At 44.2% G+C, this 16,764-nt stretch overlaps 1 protein-coding gene across 2 annotated transcripts in view; it reads right to left on the bottom strand.

The window, feature by feature from the left end:
- Positions 1–8,291: 8,291 nt before the first annotated feature.
- LOC138676598 (CDC42 small effector protein 2-B) overlaps positions 8,292–16,764 on the bottom strand; it is a 48,417-nt gene continuing 39,944 nt past the window's right edge. The window contains exon 5 of one of the 2 annotated variants that reach the window (XM_069766064.1): positions 8,292–9,347. The gene's annotated coding sequence lies outside the window, so the exon portion shown is untranslated. The remainder of the gene's footprint in view (positions 9,348–16,764) is intronic. The other variant, XM_069766065.1, reaches the window with a different exon arrangement.

The following is a 16,764-nucleotide window of genomic DNA, read 5'->3' as shown; positions in this document are numbered from 1 at the left end:
CAAGTGGCGATACCACGGCCCCGTGTGGGGAGTTTGGCCATTTAGGGAGGTGTAAACATGTCGTATGCTGGACAATCAGCTGCTGCAAATTACGAGATTGGTAAAGTCATTCAGAGTAGTCCACAGGCAATACCTTTTCATAGGAAAGCTAGGTGTCGGCCGGGCAAGGTGGGGCAAAAGAATTCGAAATCCAGTTGTGGTTCATTTTAATGAAGGTTAGATCATCAACATTTTGGGTGGCCAGACGAGTCCTTTTTTCGGTTAATATTGAACCTGCAGCACTGAATACTCTTTCTGATAGGACACTAGCTGCCGGGCAAGCAAGCTCCTGCAATGCATATTCTGCCAATTCTGGCCAGGTGTCTAATTTGGATGCCCAGTAATCAAATGGGAATGACGGTTGAGGTAGAACATCGATAAGGGATGAAAAATAGTTAGTAACCATACTGGACAAATGTTGTCTCCTGTCTCTTTGAATTGATGCAGCAGTACCTGTCCTGTCTGCGGTCATAGCAAAATCACTCCACAACCTGGTCAGAAAACCCCTCTGTCCAACGCCACTTCGGATTTCTGCACCTCTGACACTTCTGTTCTGCTGCCCCCTGCTGCTCGTGTGAGAATGATCACGGGCGCTATGTGCTGGGAATGCCTGAAGCAAACGGTCAACAAGAGTTGATTGTTTGGTTGCTAATATTAGTTCCAAGTTCTCATGTGGCATAATATTTTGCAATTTGCCTTTATAGCGAGGATCAAGGAGGCAGGCCAACCAGTAATCGTCATCATTCATCATTTTAGTAATGCGTGTGTCCCTTTTGAGGATACGTAAGGCATAATCCGCCATGAGGGCCAAAGTACCAGTTGTCAAATCTGCGGTTGTGATTGGTTGAGGGGCAGTTTCAGGCAAATCTACGTCACTTGTGTCCCTCAAAAAACCAGAACCCGGCCTTGCCACGCCACCAATTTCCAGTGCCCCCGGGAAAGCTTCCTCATTAAAAATATACTCATCCCCATCATCCTCTTCGTCCTCCACCTCCTCTTCGCCCGATACCTCGTCCTGTACACTGCCCTGACCAGACAATGGCTGACTGTCAACAAGGCTTTCCTCTTCCTCTGGTGCAGACGCCTGATCCTTTTTGTGTGTCAAACTTTGCATCAGCAGACACATTAGGGGGATGCTCATGCTTATTATGGCGTTGTCTGCACTAACCAGCCGTGTGCATTCCTCAAAACACTGAAGGACTTGACACATGTCTTGTATCTTCGACCACTGCACACCTGACAACTCCATGTCTGCCATCCTACTGCCTGTGTTATGAACAGGTAATTCAGAACCACAATGGACATTGAAGTTCAGAGCACACAAAGTGACCTGACAATTACCGAAAACATAGGACAAGCTCTGAGACGTGGAAACTCTGCTGACCGCAATCCCTAATCCTATCACACCACACTAGAGGTAGCCGTGGATTGCGCCTAACGCTCCCTATGCAACTCGGCACAGCCTGAGAAACTAACTAGCCCTGAAGATAGAAAAATAAGCCTACCTTGCCTCAGAGAAATTCCCCAAAGGAAAAGGCAGCCCCCCACATATAATTACTGTGAGTAAAGATGAAAATACAAACACAGAGATGAAATAGATTTAGCAAAGTGAGGCCCGACTTACTGAATAGACCGAGGATAGGAAAGATAACTTTGCGGTCAACACAAAAACCTACAAACAACCACGCAGAGGGGCAAAAAGACCCTCCGTACCGACTAACGGTACGGAGGTGCTCCCTCTGCGTCTCAGAGCTTCCAGCAAGCAAGAAAAACCAATTAAGCAAGCTGGACAGAAAAATATAGCAAACAAAAGTAACACAAGCAGAACTTAGCTTATGCAGGATAGACAGGCCACAGGAACGATCCAGGAGGAAGCAAGACCAATACTAGAACATTGACTGGAGGCCAGGATCAAAGCACCAGGTGGAGTTAAATAGAGCAGCACCTAACGACTTAACCTCATCACCTGAGGAAGGAAACTCAGAAGCCGCAGTACCACTCTCATCCACCAAAGGAAGCTCATAGACAGAACCAGCCGAAGTACCACTCACGACCACAGGAGGGAGCTTGGCCACAGAATTCACAACATGCCTGCCCGTGTATGTGTATCCTCCCACAAAAACATAACAGCCCGCCTTTGTTCGCACAGTCTCTGAAGCATGTGCAGTGTTGAGTTCCACCTTGTTGCAACGTCTATGATTAGGCGATGCTGGAGAAGGTTCAAAGACCGCTGATAGGTCTGCATACGGCTGGAGTGTACAGGCGAACGGCAGATATGTGAGCAAAGTCCATGCACTTTGAGGAGCAGGTCGGAGAACCCAGGATAAGTTTTCAATAAGCACTGCACCACCAGGTTTAAGGTGTGAGCCAGGCAAGGAATGTGTTTCAGTTGGGAAAGGGAGATGGCAGCCATGAAATTCCTTCCGTTATCACTCACTACCTTGCCTTCCTCAAGACCTACTGTGCCCAGCCACGACTGTGTTTCTTGCTGCAAGAACTCGGACAGAACTTCCGCGGTGTGTCTGTTGTCGCCCAAACACTTCATAGCCAATACAGCCTGCTGACGCTTGCCAGTAGCTGGGCCATAATGGGACAACTGGTGTGCAACAGTGACAGCTGCCGATGGAGTGGTTGGGTGACTGCGGTCTGTGGAAGAGCTCTCGCTTCTGCGGGAGGACGAGGAGGAGGAGGGGGTGCAAACGCCTACAGCCAACTGTTTCCTAGACCGTGGGCTAGGCACAACTGTCCCGAAATTGATGTCCCCTGTGGACCCTGCATCCACCACATTCACCCAGTGTGCCGTGATGGACACGTAACGTCCCTGGCCATGCCTACTGGTCCATGCATCTGTAGTCAGGTGCACCTTTGTACTCACAGATTGCCGGAGTGCATGGACGATGCGCTGTTTAACATGCTGGTGCAGGGCTGGGATGGCTTTTCTCAAAAAGAAGTGTCAACTGGGTAGCTCGTAGCGTGGTTCAGCGTACTCCATCAGGGCTTTGAAAGCTTCGCTTTCAACTAACCGGTAGGGCATCATCTCTAACGAGATTAGTCTAGCTATGTGGGCGTTCAAACCCTGTGTACGCGGATGCGAGGATAAGTACTTCCTTTTTCTAACCAGAGTCTCATGTAGGGTGACCTGGACTGGAGAGCTGGAGATCGTGGAACTAGCGGATGTGCCGGTGGACATGCCGGTGGACATGGCAGACAGAGAGGGTTGGAGACGGTATTGTTTCCGCCGGTGCCCTAGATGCAGTATTTCCTCCTACGAAACTGGTGATTCCCTGACCCTGACTGCTTTGGGCTGGCAAAGAAACCTGCACAGATACTGCTGGTGGTGCGGAAAATGGTGGCCTTACAGTGACGGAAGGGATGTAGCGTTGCTGACTAGCTTCATTGGCCGAGGGTGCTACAACCTTAAGGGACGTTTGGTAGTTAGTCCAGGCTTGCAAATGCATAGTGGTTAAATGTCTATGCATGCAACTTGTATTGAGATTTTTCAGATTCTGACCTCTGCTTAAGCTAGTTGAACATTTTGACAGATGACTTTGTGCGGATCAATTGGATGTTGTTTAAAAAAATGCCAGACTGCACTCTTTCGAGCCTCGGATCCCTTTTCAGCCATTGCAGACTGAGCTTTAACCGGATGGACACGCTGTCCTCCAACAGGTTTTGGCTTTGCCACGCGTTTTGGGCCAGATACGGGCCCGGCAGATGGAACCTGTTGCGATGTTGATGCCTGCTGCGGCCCCTCCTCCTCCGCTTCAGAACTACTGCCGCCTGCACCCTGTTCCCCCAATGGCTGCCAATCGGGGTCAACAACTGGGTCATCTATAACCTCCTCTTCTAGCTCGTGCGCATCTTCGTCTGTGTCACCGTGTAAGTCGGTGGTAGAGCGTTCGTGATGGGGCAACATAGTCTCATCAGGGTCTGATTCTGGATCAGTACCCTGCGAGGGCAATGTTGTGGTCTGAGTCAAAGGACCAGCATAGTAGTCTGGCTGTGGCTGTGCATCAGTGCACTCCATGTCAGATTCAACTTGTAATGGGCATGGCCTGTTAACTGTTTCACTTTCTAAGCCAGGGACGGTATGTGTAAAAAGCTCCATGGAGTAACCCGTTGTGTCGCCTGCTGCATCCTTCTCTGTTGTTGTTTTTGCTGAATAGGACAAGAAAGCGACTTGTCCCTGACCATGAACATCCACTAACGACGCGCTGCTTTTACATTTACCAGTTTCAAAAGAGGAGGCAAAAGAGCTAGAGGCTGAGTCTGCAAGGTAAGCCAAAACTTGCTCTTGCTGCTCCGGCTTTAAAAGCGGTTTTCCTACTCCCAGAAAAGGGAGCGTTCGAGGCCTTCTGTAGCCAGACGACGAACCTGGCTCCACAGCTCCAGACTTAGGTGCAATATTTCTTTTCCCACGACCACCTGATGCTCCACTACCACTACCATCATTACCAGCTGACAATGAGCGGCCACGACCTCTTCCACCAGACTTCCTCATTGTTTTAAAAACGTAACCAAAGTAACGGTATTTGTTGCTGTCAAACAACTTACACGGTGAGCTATAACTTCAGTATGATTTCGATATCCCTTTACAGGTTGGTAAGACCGCAAGGAAAATCAGGCACAATGTTACACACTCTGTTCTCTGTGGCACCAAATCAGAGAGATGCCACACACGCAGGACTGTCACTCAAGCACAAATGTCAATATTAATCTCCCACTGTATTTTTTTTTTTATTTCAGGGAGAATTTAGAAAGCAAAAAAAAAAAAAAAAAAAATTGCCTGTCTATGGCCCAGTGCCCACTATTTGAGAGAGAGAGATGGCACACCCAGGAGTCAAGACTGGCACACAAGCAGAAAGGGCAATATTAATCTCCCACTGATTTGATTTTTTTTTTTTTTTCAGCGAGACTTTAGAAACAAAATAAAATGATTTTTTTCAGGAAGAATTTAGAAACCAAATAAAATAAAAGGATTTTTACCGGGAGAATTTAGAAACCAAAAAAAAAATAAAAATATAGGCTTTCTATGGCCCACTGAGTGAGAGATGGCACACAAGCCCAGAGGCCAATATTTATCTCCCACTGATTGATTTATTGATTTTTTCTGGTAGAATTTAGAAAACAAAATCAACCAAAAAAAAAAAAATAGGCTTTCTATGGCCCACTATGTGAGAGAGATGGCACACAGGGATGGCACTCTAGCAGAAATGCCAATCTTAATCTCCCACAACTTATTTTTTGTAGGGAGAATTAAAAAAAAAAAAAAAAAAGGGACTGTCCTACAATTACTATCTCCCTGCAGTAATCTCAGCCAGGTATGGCAGGCAGCAATAAGGAGTGGACTGATGCACAAATTAAATAAAAAGTGTGGACAAACAAAAAAGATAGCTGTGCAGAAAGGAAGGAACAAGAGGATTTGTGCTTTGAAAAAAGCAGTTGGTTTGCACAGCGGCGTACACACAGCAATGCAGCTATCAGGGAGCCTTCTAGGGCAGCCCAATGAGCTACAGCGCTGAGAAAAAAAAAAAATGTAGCTTCCACTATCCCTGCACACCGAAGGTGGTGTTGGACAGTGGAAATCGCTACAGCACAAGCGGTTTGGGGGTTAATGGACCCTGCCTAACGCTATCCCTGCTTCTGACGAAGCTGCAGCAACCTCTCCCTAAGCTCAGATCAGCAGCAGTAAGATGGCGGTCGGCGGGAACGCCTCTTTATAGCCCCTGTGACGCCGCAGAGAGCAAGCCAATCACTGCAATGCCCTTCTCTAAGATGGTGGGGACCAGGACCTATGTCATCACGCTGCCCACACTCTGCGTTCACCTTCATTGGCTGAGAAATGGCGCTTTTCGCATAATTGAAACGCGACTTTGGCGCGAAAGTCGCGTACCGCATGGCCGACCCCACACAGGGGTCGGGTTTCATGAAACCCGACTTTGCCAAAAGTCGGCGACTTTTGAAAATGAACGACCCGTTTCGCTAAACCCTAATCACCAATACTAAGTAACAATGCAGCGTCAGCGGTATCTGTGCTGCTCTGAGGTGGATATACCATGAAGAGAGGTTCTCTTTCTGCTTTAAGCATAGTAATATGGATAGTATTGTGCACGCATCAATACGGAAAAACTGGCATGTGTTACAGACAAAGATCTGGCACACATACACACCAGTATGCCCAAATTTGCTTATAAACGAGCCCATAATTTGTCAGATATGCTAGTGCACAATAAAATCTTATTACCGAGAAAAAACTGGTTGACAAGTAATATTCCAGAGGGAAATCACAAGTGCGGGAATTGCAGGTTCTGTCACCTTCATATAACACACAATCCCATCCAATTAGGCTCTATAACACAAAGTTCGGGATTTAATTTTCTGTAAGAGTAAATTCGTAGTTTATGTTCTTTTTTGTCCCTGCTTATATTTCTATATTGGCAAAACAATTAGACCACTGGTAACGAGATTCAAAGAACACTATAACTCAATAACAGGCTAAGGCTGTCTGAGGTTAATCCAACATATGAAAGAGGTACATAATTCTAATCCAAACTTGCTAAAATTCGCTGGCTTAGAAATTGTAAAATATCCCCCGCAACGAGGCGATCAAAATAGGTTATTACTACAAAAAGAAGCCAGATGGATTCTAAATTCCAATGCACAAGGTCCTATTGGCCTAAACGACAGATTAGATATGTCAGTATTTTTTATAAACGCTTTCAACGCATTAAAAAAGGGTCCGTATTAATATCAAAGGTTGTAAGTCTGCATTTTAGAGATGATTACTTGTTATTTAGTCACTTTCACTTGTTTTTTAATATTCTTTTCATCTATGTATTTGCATGCACGTCTAAAACCCTTTAAAGGGAACTGACGTTTGGTAATCAATGAACTGGACCCGTTGAAGCACATTCCGTGCGAAACGGCCGTCGTCCACTCTCCACTACCGCACCCTCCCGTGAACCTGATGTCCTAACATGGATGTATAAACTTGTACAAGCTATATCCAATAAAGAGCACGAATACACAGCAAAAAAAGGGTGAGTGCCACATACTTACTTATTTTTTGCATGCCGAGCTGAAGTTTTTAATTATACCACTTTTGTGCAGATACATTCTTTTGATCGCCCATTATTTCATTTTAATGCAATGTCGCAGCATTCAAAAATACAATTTTGGTGTTTTGATTTTTTTTAATCGCTACGGCATTTGGCAATCAGGTTAATCCTTTTTTTTTTTAAATTGATTTTATTGATCGATTGGGCGATTCTGAATGCGGCAATACCAAATAAGTGTAGGTTTGATTTTGTTATTGTTTTATTTTGATTGGGAGGAAAGGGGTTGATTTGAACTTAACTTTTATATTTTTTTTTATATTTTTTTTTTAAACACTTTCTTAAATTTTGTCATGCTTCAATAGCCTCCATGAGAGGCTAGAAGCATCCACTACTCCATTGCCTCTGCTACCTAGAGGTGATGCACAGATTACCTCTATGCAGCAGAATTACAGGCTTGCTATGAGCGCCGACCACGGGGTGGCGCTCATAGCAATCTGCCATCAACAACCATAGAGGTCTCGAGGAGACCTCTGGTTGAGATGGCAACGCACCGATGACTCCCGATCACGTGTACTTCCGGCCGCGTGGCCAGCAACGCTTGTTAAATGCTGCTGTCAGAGTTTGACAGTGGCATTTAACTAGTTAATGGGCAGATTGCAATTCTGCTCACGCCCATTGCGGGTACATGTCAGCTGTTGGAAACAGCTGACATGTTGCGTCTTTTAGGAGGGCTCACCACCGGCGCCCACATCGAAGCGGGGGATACTGCCAGCTGATGTACTATTCTGTCAGCTGGCAGAAAGGGGTTAATCCACATCATGGATCAGAGAAGGACAGGTTTTTTTTTTTTTCAATGATAAATCGATCTTTTAAAAAATAGAGTTGTGTCAAACCGGCATTAGACTGTACATCAACTGCACAAGTTCAAATTTACTACAAATAGAACACCATAGACAATTAGAATAAAATACATTTTATTTGCCAGTAATTGCATTAGCAGTCAATGTGAACTCAGTTAATGCACACACAGTGTACATATCAAAAATACAATTCAACTTTAGAGGGGTTAAACAAAGCCATATAAAACACACACATGCTACAAACAGTGGAAAAGGATAATGTTTGAGAAAAAAAAAAACACAACTAAATCACCCTTGCGAATATGTGTAAACTTATTTCTGTTGAAAAATAGAATTCTTTTTTTTTTTTTTTTTTTTACAGAAGTGAATGTGGTTAGAGGAGTACTTAACCTAGTGCAAGTCACAGCTCCTGTTAAAGGGCTATTTGATGCATGATACAAATCGTTCAAATGGCAAAATACTTACAAAAATCAAGAAACTTTGCAATTTGCTTATTATACCCTACTCTCCATAACAGAGGGATTTATAATTTTACAGTTTCCTGCTTGTTGCCTAAGATACCGGCCACCGCTGAAGTTTACAAGCTGTTGTAAGTGCTGCTCTGAAGCTGGCTGGATCTCTGGATCACTATACTCCTCTGATGCAGCCAGGCAAAGCTGCCTCATTTTAGCAGAGTCTGAAAATGCACAGTGCAGCCCAGCAGCACAATAATGCTGCTGCCCTGAACTGTCAATCATCAGGATTGCACCCATCCCCGACAAGCAGGTAGTGGTGAATGATGTTGCAAAAACCTCTTTAAACAAGTCCTAAGGATTAGTTAGACCTAAATAGTTCTTTACAGTACCGTGCTATGGTCAAAACAATTGAGGGTGCTGACCCATCAGAACTACCCGTACTGATCTTTCCAGTGCTATGTTGTGCTTCGAATAATAAATGACACATTTGGAGAAAAGGCAGTAGTGATAACATTTTGTGATAACAAAAACACTCCATCACGAGTAAATAAAATATTTCAAAAGTAAAGCTTTAATCACACACAAAAAAAGTGTCCTTCTAGATTATATACCCAATATTATGACAAACATAAAACATCTACAACAGCAACACAGTATTCCATAGGATTGGCAAGCCATATAAGAAGATAAAAGGAACATCATGGAGGAGCGATTACAAGCGACATTCATTTATAACCTCAGGTGCCAAAACAATTAAAAAGATATAGAAATAAACTTGGTGGAACACTTCACATTTTCAGTACATTTCTCTACTAGAATCCCAATGATTTCCATGATGACTTGATAAACGGTCTTCTCAGTCACTTATTTTTGAGATTAGTCTTCAGTGAAGATTTTTGTGCCACGTGCTGGACGCCCTTCTGATCAAGTCTGCCCTGAAATATATTAGACCACAAATTAGACACAGATCTCAGCGAGCTTCAAACTATGTAGGTCTGCTTTTTGATCAAGTTTCATTATTTGAGAAGTCCTGTAAGGCCGGGATCACACATGCGAGAAATACGGCCGAGTCTCACATGTTAATACCTGGCACTCAGGAGCGGAGCGTGCGGCTCCATGTATTGCTATGCGGCCGCACGCTCCGCTCCGTAGTGCAGGTGGCAGGGCCAGGTATTAACATGCGAGACTCGGACCTATTTCTCGCATGTGTGATCCCGGCCTAAGGCAGTGATCCCTTATGGAAAGAAAAAAAAAAAAAACAAAGTTTTCATCCATAAAAGGTGTTCCACATGTCTGTTTTTCACATCCGTATGCCTGTTATTTACAGCCCCAATTTAAAAAATAAAAGCCTGTGAAGAACGAGATACAGATATCCCACTGAGCTCTCCAATCTGACGAAGCTTACAGTGTCAGTTTTCTGGTGCCCCTTTACCATCAGGTCAGTCAAGGAACTGAATCTAGAGAGGTTTTCCCTGTTGCGTACAGGTTATCGAGTCACTCTGCAGTGAGGGAGGTATATATCACCAGTCCCAGGCCAGGGAAAAAAAAAATAAAAAATAGATATATATATATATTTATATTCACCATACATATAACACCAGAACGGTATGCTGCCACCAGTTCCTTGTTAGATATAGGCCCAGTTGACACGCTTGTTTCAGGTTAAAAACCAACCCCAGGTAGGGGATGAGTACTAGCTGGACTCACGGACGTGGGAAAATCTGGATTCAAGGTACAAGAAGCCCAAAATTAATAGATATTTTAATTCCTGAAAGGCATACTAGATAATACAAAATACAGAGTAATATACAGATATTACAGCCAGAGGTACATATAAAAGGTACAGGTATGGAATTGCAGTTAATGAATGTGTCCAGTTACCACTCCTTATAGCATGTGGGCCCAGGGAAGCACCGTCTATACTCGAGTGTAAGGGGGTGTCGCATTCCTACGCCCTTTAAATGTGTTAACTGGTTATACTGCTATGTACATATTTACCATTTTGTGTATTGTAATATAGAGTGTAGGACCTGTTATCAGACACTAGATTGGGCACTACATTGGACATAGTCCTGTAGGAGAGGCTGTGTGTCAAGTAAGGTGTCTTCCAGTTTTGTTGTCAGTAGGGGCCTACTGCCCATGCTGGGCAGGCAGCTCCGCAACATTCAAGCCATTCAGAGTCCAGATGGACAGAGTAATGCTGAGGCAGCAACGTTTCCACAGTTCAAGAGATCAAGAAGTGGTCCTTAACCAGTAGAGACACAGGTTGCTCACTATGTGGCAGATCATTGCTTGAGCTGATGCCTTTCATACCAGTGCGAAACGGATGGAGGAACACTCAGGTGCATTGAGCTCGCACAGGGAGGACGCTGCATTATCGCAAGAGGCGGTATGTCCCAGTAATGTACTGCAAGACGTAGGAAAAAGCGTAGGGAGATCGGAGAACATGTACTGCTTGAAACCTAATGCTGATAATGTAACTGACAAGAATGTGCAGCGACAAACCAAGAGTAAAATTCATAGTTTTAAGTTTGAAAGTGACATATTGTACTACGGAAGTAGTGGAACTTCAGCCAGTCCAATGAGACCCAGATGGTGCAGCAGGCGAAGCGAAATGTATGACGCAGAAGGGACATTGTTTGCATGTAATTGGGAGCCATGACACCTGTAACCAATTAACCGCAGCCATGGCTATAGCTCTGTCTCTGCATTTTACTGAAGGTCCTTGATGTACTGGAACAAGACGTTGCTGCGTTTACAGTTGGGTCCTATGTGCTTCCATAGTTCCCAAAAGCTGTTGTCTTCAAATGCATCTTGGAGTTGGAAGAGTTTGATGGAAATATGGTTTTGCTTCTTATTTCTAAGGATGGATTTTTTATTCCATTGTATGGTGGTGTAGGTTAATCTCAGAGTGAGATTGTTTGGGGGTCTGTTTTTTTAATTTGAGGTCATTCTTAGGGCCTTACTTATGGTTTTACATACTTTGTCAAAGCAGTTGTTGGGATTTTGTTTACTCAGCCTCTTGTAGCTCCACCTTTCTGCCATGGCATAAAGTATGTCATTAAAGGGACACTGTCACCTGAATTTGGAGGGAACAATCTTCAGCCATGGAGGCGGGGTTTTGGGGTTTTTGATTCACCCTTTCCTTACCCGCTGGCTGCAATATTGGATTGAAGTTCATTCTCTGTCCTCCATAGTACACACCAGCGCAAGGCAAGATTGCACTGTGCAGGCATGTACTACAGAGGACAGAGAATGAACTTCAATCCAATATTGCAGCCAGCATGCAGCCAGCAGGTAAGGAAAGGGTGAATCAAAAACCCCAAAACCCCGCCTCCATGGCTGAAGATTGTTCCCTCCAAATTCAGGTGACAGTGTCCCTTTAAGGTCTTATACCTCTAGGTGTACTCCTTTGGGTTAAGTTCATACACGTTATTATGGAAGCGTTGGAGTTTCTCCTTGATCTCTGGTCTTGTATATTTTGTGGCTGACATCTTGGACCATTTGATTGATGGAGGTAAGCAAAAGAGGTCAGTCAGGCAGAGTTTTTGAGGACAATTTGTTTGTGGATTTATGAGCAGTTGGTTGTGGTCTGACATGTGTTTGTGGGGTGACTATAGAAGGCATCAATGTTTGTAGGGTCCATATCTGTGATGGTATAGTCTATCATGCAGCTTCGCACGTGGGAGTTTAAGGTGTGTCTTTCCAATAAGTCTTCCTTCATCCAGCCTTTGAGAATGTGAAGTTCAAGGAGTCAGCATAGATTCAACAGTGTTCTGTCACTTTTATAGACTATGCCATCATGGCTGCTCCTCTCCGTGTGAACTTGGTTGTCACAATCGGTATCTGCTCAACAAGATCTATATATCTATCCATACATTACATACATACATTACATACATACATAGTAGGTACGGAAAGTATTCAGACCCCTTTAAATTTTTTCACTCTGTTTCATCACAGCCATTTGGTAAATTAAAAGAAAAAAAGAAACCCTCATTAATGTACACGCTGCACCCCATCATGACTTAAATTCAGAAATGTAGAAATTTTTGCAAATTTATTAAAGAGGAAAAACAAATATCACGTGATCATAAGTATTCAGACCCTTTGCTCAGACACTCATATTTAAGTCACATGCTGTCCATTTCCTTGGGACCCTCCTTGAGATGGTTCTACTCCTTCATTGGAGTTTTTAATTAAACTGATAGGACTTGGCTTGGAAAGGCACGCACCTGTCTATATAAGACCTCACAGTGCATGTCATACCAAATGAGAATCATGAGGTCAAAAGGAATTGGCCAATGAGCTCAGAGACAACTGTGGCAAGGCACAGATCTGGCCAAAGTTACAAAAGAATTTCTACAGTACTCAAGATTCCTAAGAGCACAGTGGCCTGCATAATCCTTAAATAGAAGACGTTTGGGACCACCAGAAGTCTTCCTAGACCTGGCCATCCAGTCAAACTGAGCAATCGTGTGAGAAGAGCCTTGGTAAGAGAGGTAAAGAAGAACCCCAAGATCACTCTGGCTGAGCTCCAGAGATGCATTAGGGAGATAGGAGAAAGTTCCACAAAGTCAACTATCACTGTACCCCTCCACCAGTTGGGCCCGCACAGTTTGCTTAAAAAAAAAAAAACACACATGAAGGACTCCGGGACCATGAGACATAAGATTCTCTGGTCTGATGAAACAAAGATAGACCTTTATGGTGATAATTCTAAGCGTTATGTGTGGAGAAAACCAGGCACTGCTCATCACCTGCCCAATACAAACCCAACAGTGAAACATGGTGGTAGCAGCATCATGCTATGGGGGTGTTTTTCAACTGCAGGGACAGGACGACTGCAGTTGAAAAACACCCACGAATGTGGCCAAGTACAGAGATATCCTGGATGAAAACCTCTTCCAGAGTGCTCTGGACCTCCGACTTGGCCGAAAGGTTCACCTTCCAACAAGACAATGACCCTAAGCACACAGCTAAAATAACAGAAGGTTTGGCTTCAGAACAACTCTGACCATTATTTACTGGCCCAACCAGAGACCTAAGCTAAACCTAATTGAGCATCTCTGGAGAGACCTGAAGATGGCTGTCCACCAACTTTCACCATCCAACCCGATGAAACTGAAGATGATATATAGAGGTTTCTGTCAGTTGTCAGATAGTCTCTTTCCCTTCCTATTCCTGTATGGAGGTCTCTGTAGAGGAGACCATTGTCCAGATTCACACTGTAAGGTTTCAAAGCTGTTTGGGTTGAAGTATGAAGACTCTGGAGGACATGTGTATGTTGGCCCAAGATGTGAGGATGGAGCGGCTTAGTCTAAGGGTACCGTCACACTATACGATTTACCTACGATCACGACCAGCGATATGACCTGGCCGTGATCGTAGGTAAATCGTAGTGTGGTCGCTGGGGAGCTGTCACACAGACCGCTCTCCAGCGACCAAGATGCCGAGGTCCCTGGGTAACCAGGGTAAACATCGGGTAACTAAGCGCAGGACCGCGCTTAGTTACCCGATGTTTACCCTGGTTACAAGCGTTAAACTAAAAAAAAACAAACAGCACATACTTACATTCTGGTGTCCGTCAGGTCCCTTGCAGTCTGGTTCCTGCACTCAGTGACTGCCGGCCGTAAAGTGAAAGTGAAAGCACAGCCGCTGTGCTCTGCTTTCACTTTACGGCCGGCAGTCACAGTGCTGGAAGCAGACTGCAAGGGACCTGACGGACACCAGAATGTAAGTATGTGCTGTTTGTTTTTTTTTAGTTTAACGCTTGTAACCAGGGTAAACATCGGGTAACTAAGCGCGGTCCTGCGCTTAGTTACCCGCTGTTTACCCTGGTTACAAGCGAACGCATCGCTGGATCGCATCGCTAGATCGGTGTCACACACACCGATCTAGCGATGACAGCGGGAGATCCAGCGATGAAAGAAAGTTCTAAACGATCTGCTACGACGTACGATTCTCAGCAGGATCCCTGATCGCTGCTGCGTGTCAGACACAGCGATATCGTAATGATATCGCTGGAACGTCACGAATCGTACCGTCGTAGCGATCGAAATGTTATAGTGTGACGGTACCCTTACAAATATGTGGCAGTCTACTCTCTTTCACTGCTCTGATATGTTCATGAAACTCCTCTTTGTACTGGACTAATATTCCACCTGAGCTCCGATCCGTTTTGGCATATTTGTTCATCATGGAAGAGAGAGTTCCTTGTATACGGTGGGGACAAGGGATTAATTATCAGCTTTAGTCCATGTTTCTAGGAGGATCTGAATGTCAATGTTTTTCAGTCTTTGATTGAAGTCTGGGTCATCTGTCTTACATCTAAAGGCTGAAGTGTTCAGTCCCTGAACTTTCCAGCTACTGATGATTAGAGGGGACATTGTGTGGCTATGTACCTTGTAATGAGCTGCACTGCATAGGACAACTTGGATCGCAGACTGGTTACCAGGTTATAAGCAATTGGTCCAGTGGCATGAGTTTTTTTTTTTTTGCTGAGAGAGCCAAGCTTGATTTTTATCTCCTCCATGCCACTGCTCTGCTTTACTCTGTGTGTGCTGGGTGGAGTTTTTCACGGTTGACTCATGGCCTAATTTTGGGTACAGGTCGCAGTTTGCTGAGCATATTCAGTTTTAGGTCCATTTGTTGGTGGTGCTCTTTCTATAAGACGCTTTCTACAAGACGCTGTTGAGAACTTTGTCTTTGAGTTCTTTGGCAAGAAGGCCAATTCGTTGGTTGCTGGGATGTTTATTATCATACAGGTGTTGGAGGTTTATGGCAGGATCTTGTGCCAAAGTGATGTCTGGCATCAAGGGGATTTTGGCTGCTAGCTCTGTTGATGTCTTGCGTGATGTGTTTAGAGATATCTTTCCTTGGCAGCATGAATGAAAGGATGATCTTACAGCCGGGGAACTTCTGTTGTATAAAACAATTGTTTTGCTACTTGCTGGTCCTGGAGGTTGTTGGTGCCTGTATGTATAATGATGTTTTTTGGGTCGGCGAAATATGCATTATTGATTACGGCTGTTCCTTGTTCTATAGTTGAGCAGCAGATTTTTGAACTCCTTTTTCCTGGGAAGTGTCGCCTTCTGTTGAGGTATACTCCTCTGGAGTCTATAATCAGGACGTGGCGATTGGCTTGTCTGATGTGGTCTTCTGCTCGCGTTCAGCTTGTTGCTCTGTCATGTTGTAATGTAATGTCGTTCTATTGATTAAAGCCCGGAATTGGCAAAAACTTCTATGGATTTGCTTTGATTGCAATAAACAGTTACTATTTGTGAGTGCCAGGATCCTTTGCTTTCCATTTATACTTCATCCATGAGCACCACACTGGAAGACAGAGTGCCGACCACCTCTTGCATTTTCCCTTACTGTCATGCTAGACTTGGTGTTTTTATGAGGTTTAGCTATAGCCCTTCCTGTATTTCTGGGTTATTTTCTGCTTTGCTCTTGATATTTATGTGATTATTTAAGTTAGTGGTGTTCTGGTTGTTGGCTCTCATTTTGTCTGCACCTCTCTTCACCTCTCTTCTTCCCTGGGTCCTCCTCTTGGGTTAGGGGTGATGTCTGGCTTTGGTCTGGTTGAGCCAGATGTAAACAAACAGTGCAGGAAATTAAATTCAGGAGAACGAAAGGTAGAAACAAAATGTACAGGGATGTTATATATTACAATACAGCACAGATTAGGTAAAAGATAATAATAATTTGGAGTTTGGGGTCAGACAACCTCTTTAACCCCTTTCCAACACCGGGCTTAATAGTATGCCAGTGTTGGACTACCTCCCTTTGATGTGGGCTCGGGGGTGAGCCCACATCTTTCCCGGGACTTGTCAGTGTAAGGCTGCGGTCACACTAGCAGTATTTGGTCAGTATTTTACATCTGTATTTACCACCCACTCCTGGTTTTGGCTTACAAATACTGAAGTGGTGACATGTCTCCATTATACTTTTCCTCTATTTGTTCCACTCCTAGTTTTGGCTACAAATACTGATGTAAAACACTGACCATATACTGCTAGTGTGACGGCAGCCTAAGGTACTAGCAGGAACGTGGGATGCGGTGACGAGCAGGACGCAGAGCAAGAGTTAACGATATGAGAATATAATATATATATATATATATATATATATATATATATATATATATATATATATATATATATATATATATATATATATATATATTGTCTAAGGGGTGCTTCCGTCAGTCCTCCTGTCTGTCTGTCACGGATATTCATTGGTTGTGGCTTCTGTCTATCATGGAAATCCAAGTCGCTGATTGGTCGCTGCAAAACAGTCACGACCAATCAGCGACGGGCACAGTCCGGAAGAAAATGGCCGCTCCTT

Source organism: Ranitomeya imitator, chromosome 4 (genome assembly GCF_032444005.1).
Source record: "Ranitomeya imitator isolate aRanImi1 chromosome 4, aRanImi1.pri, whole genome shotgun sequence".
In the NCBI taxonomy this organism is placed as follows: Eukaryota; Metazoa; Chordata; class Amphibia; order Anura; family Dendrobatidae; genus Ranitomeya; species Ranitomeya imitator.
The sequence above is the reverse complement of the archived record's forward strand: the minus strand, read 5'-3'. Positions and strand labels throughout refer to the sequence as shown.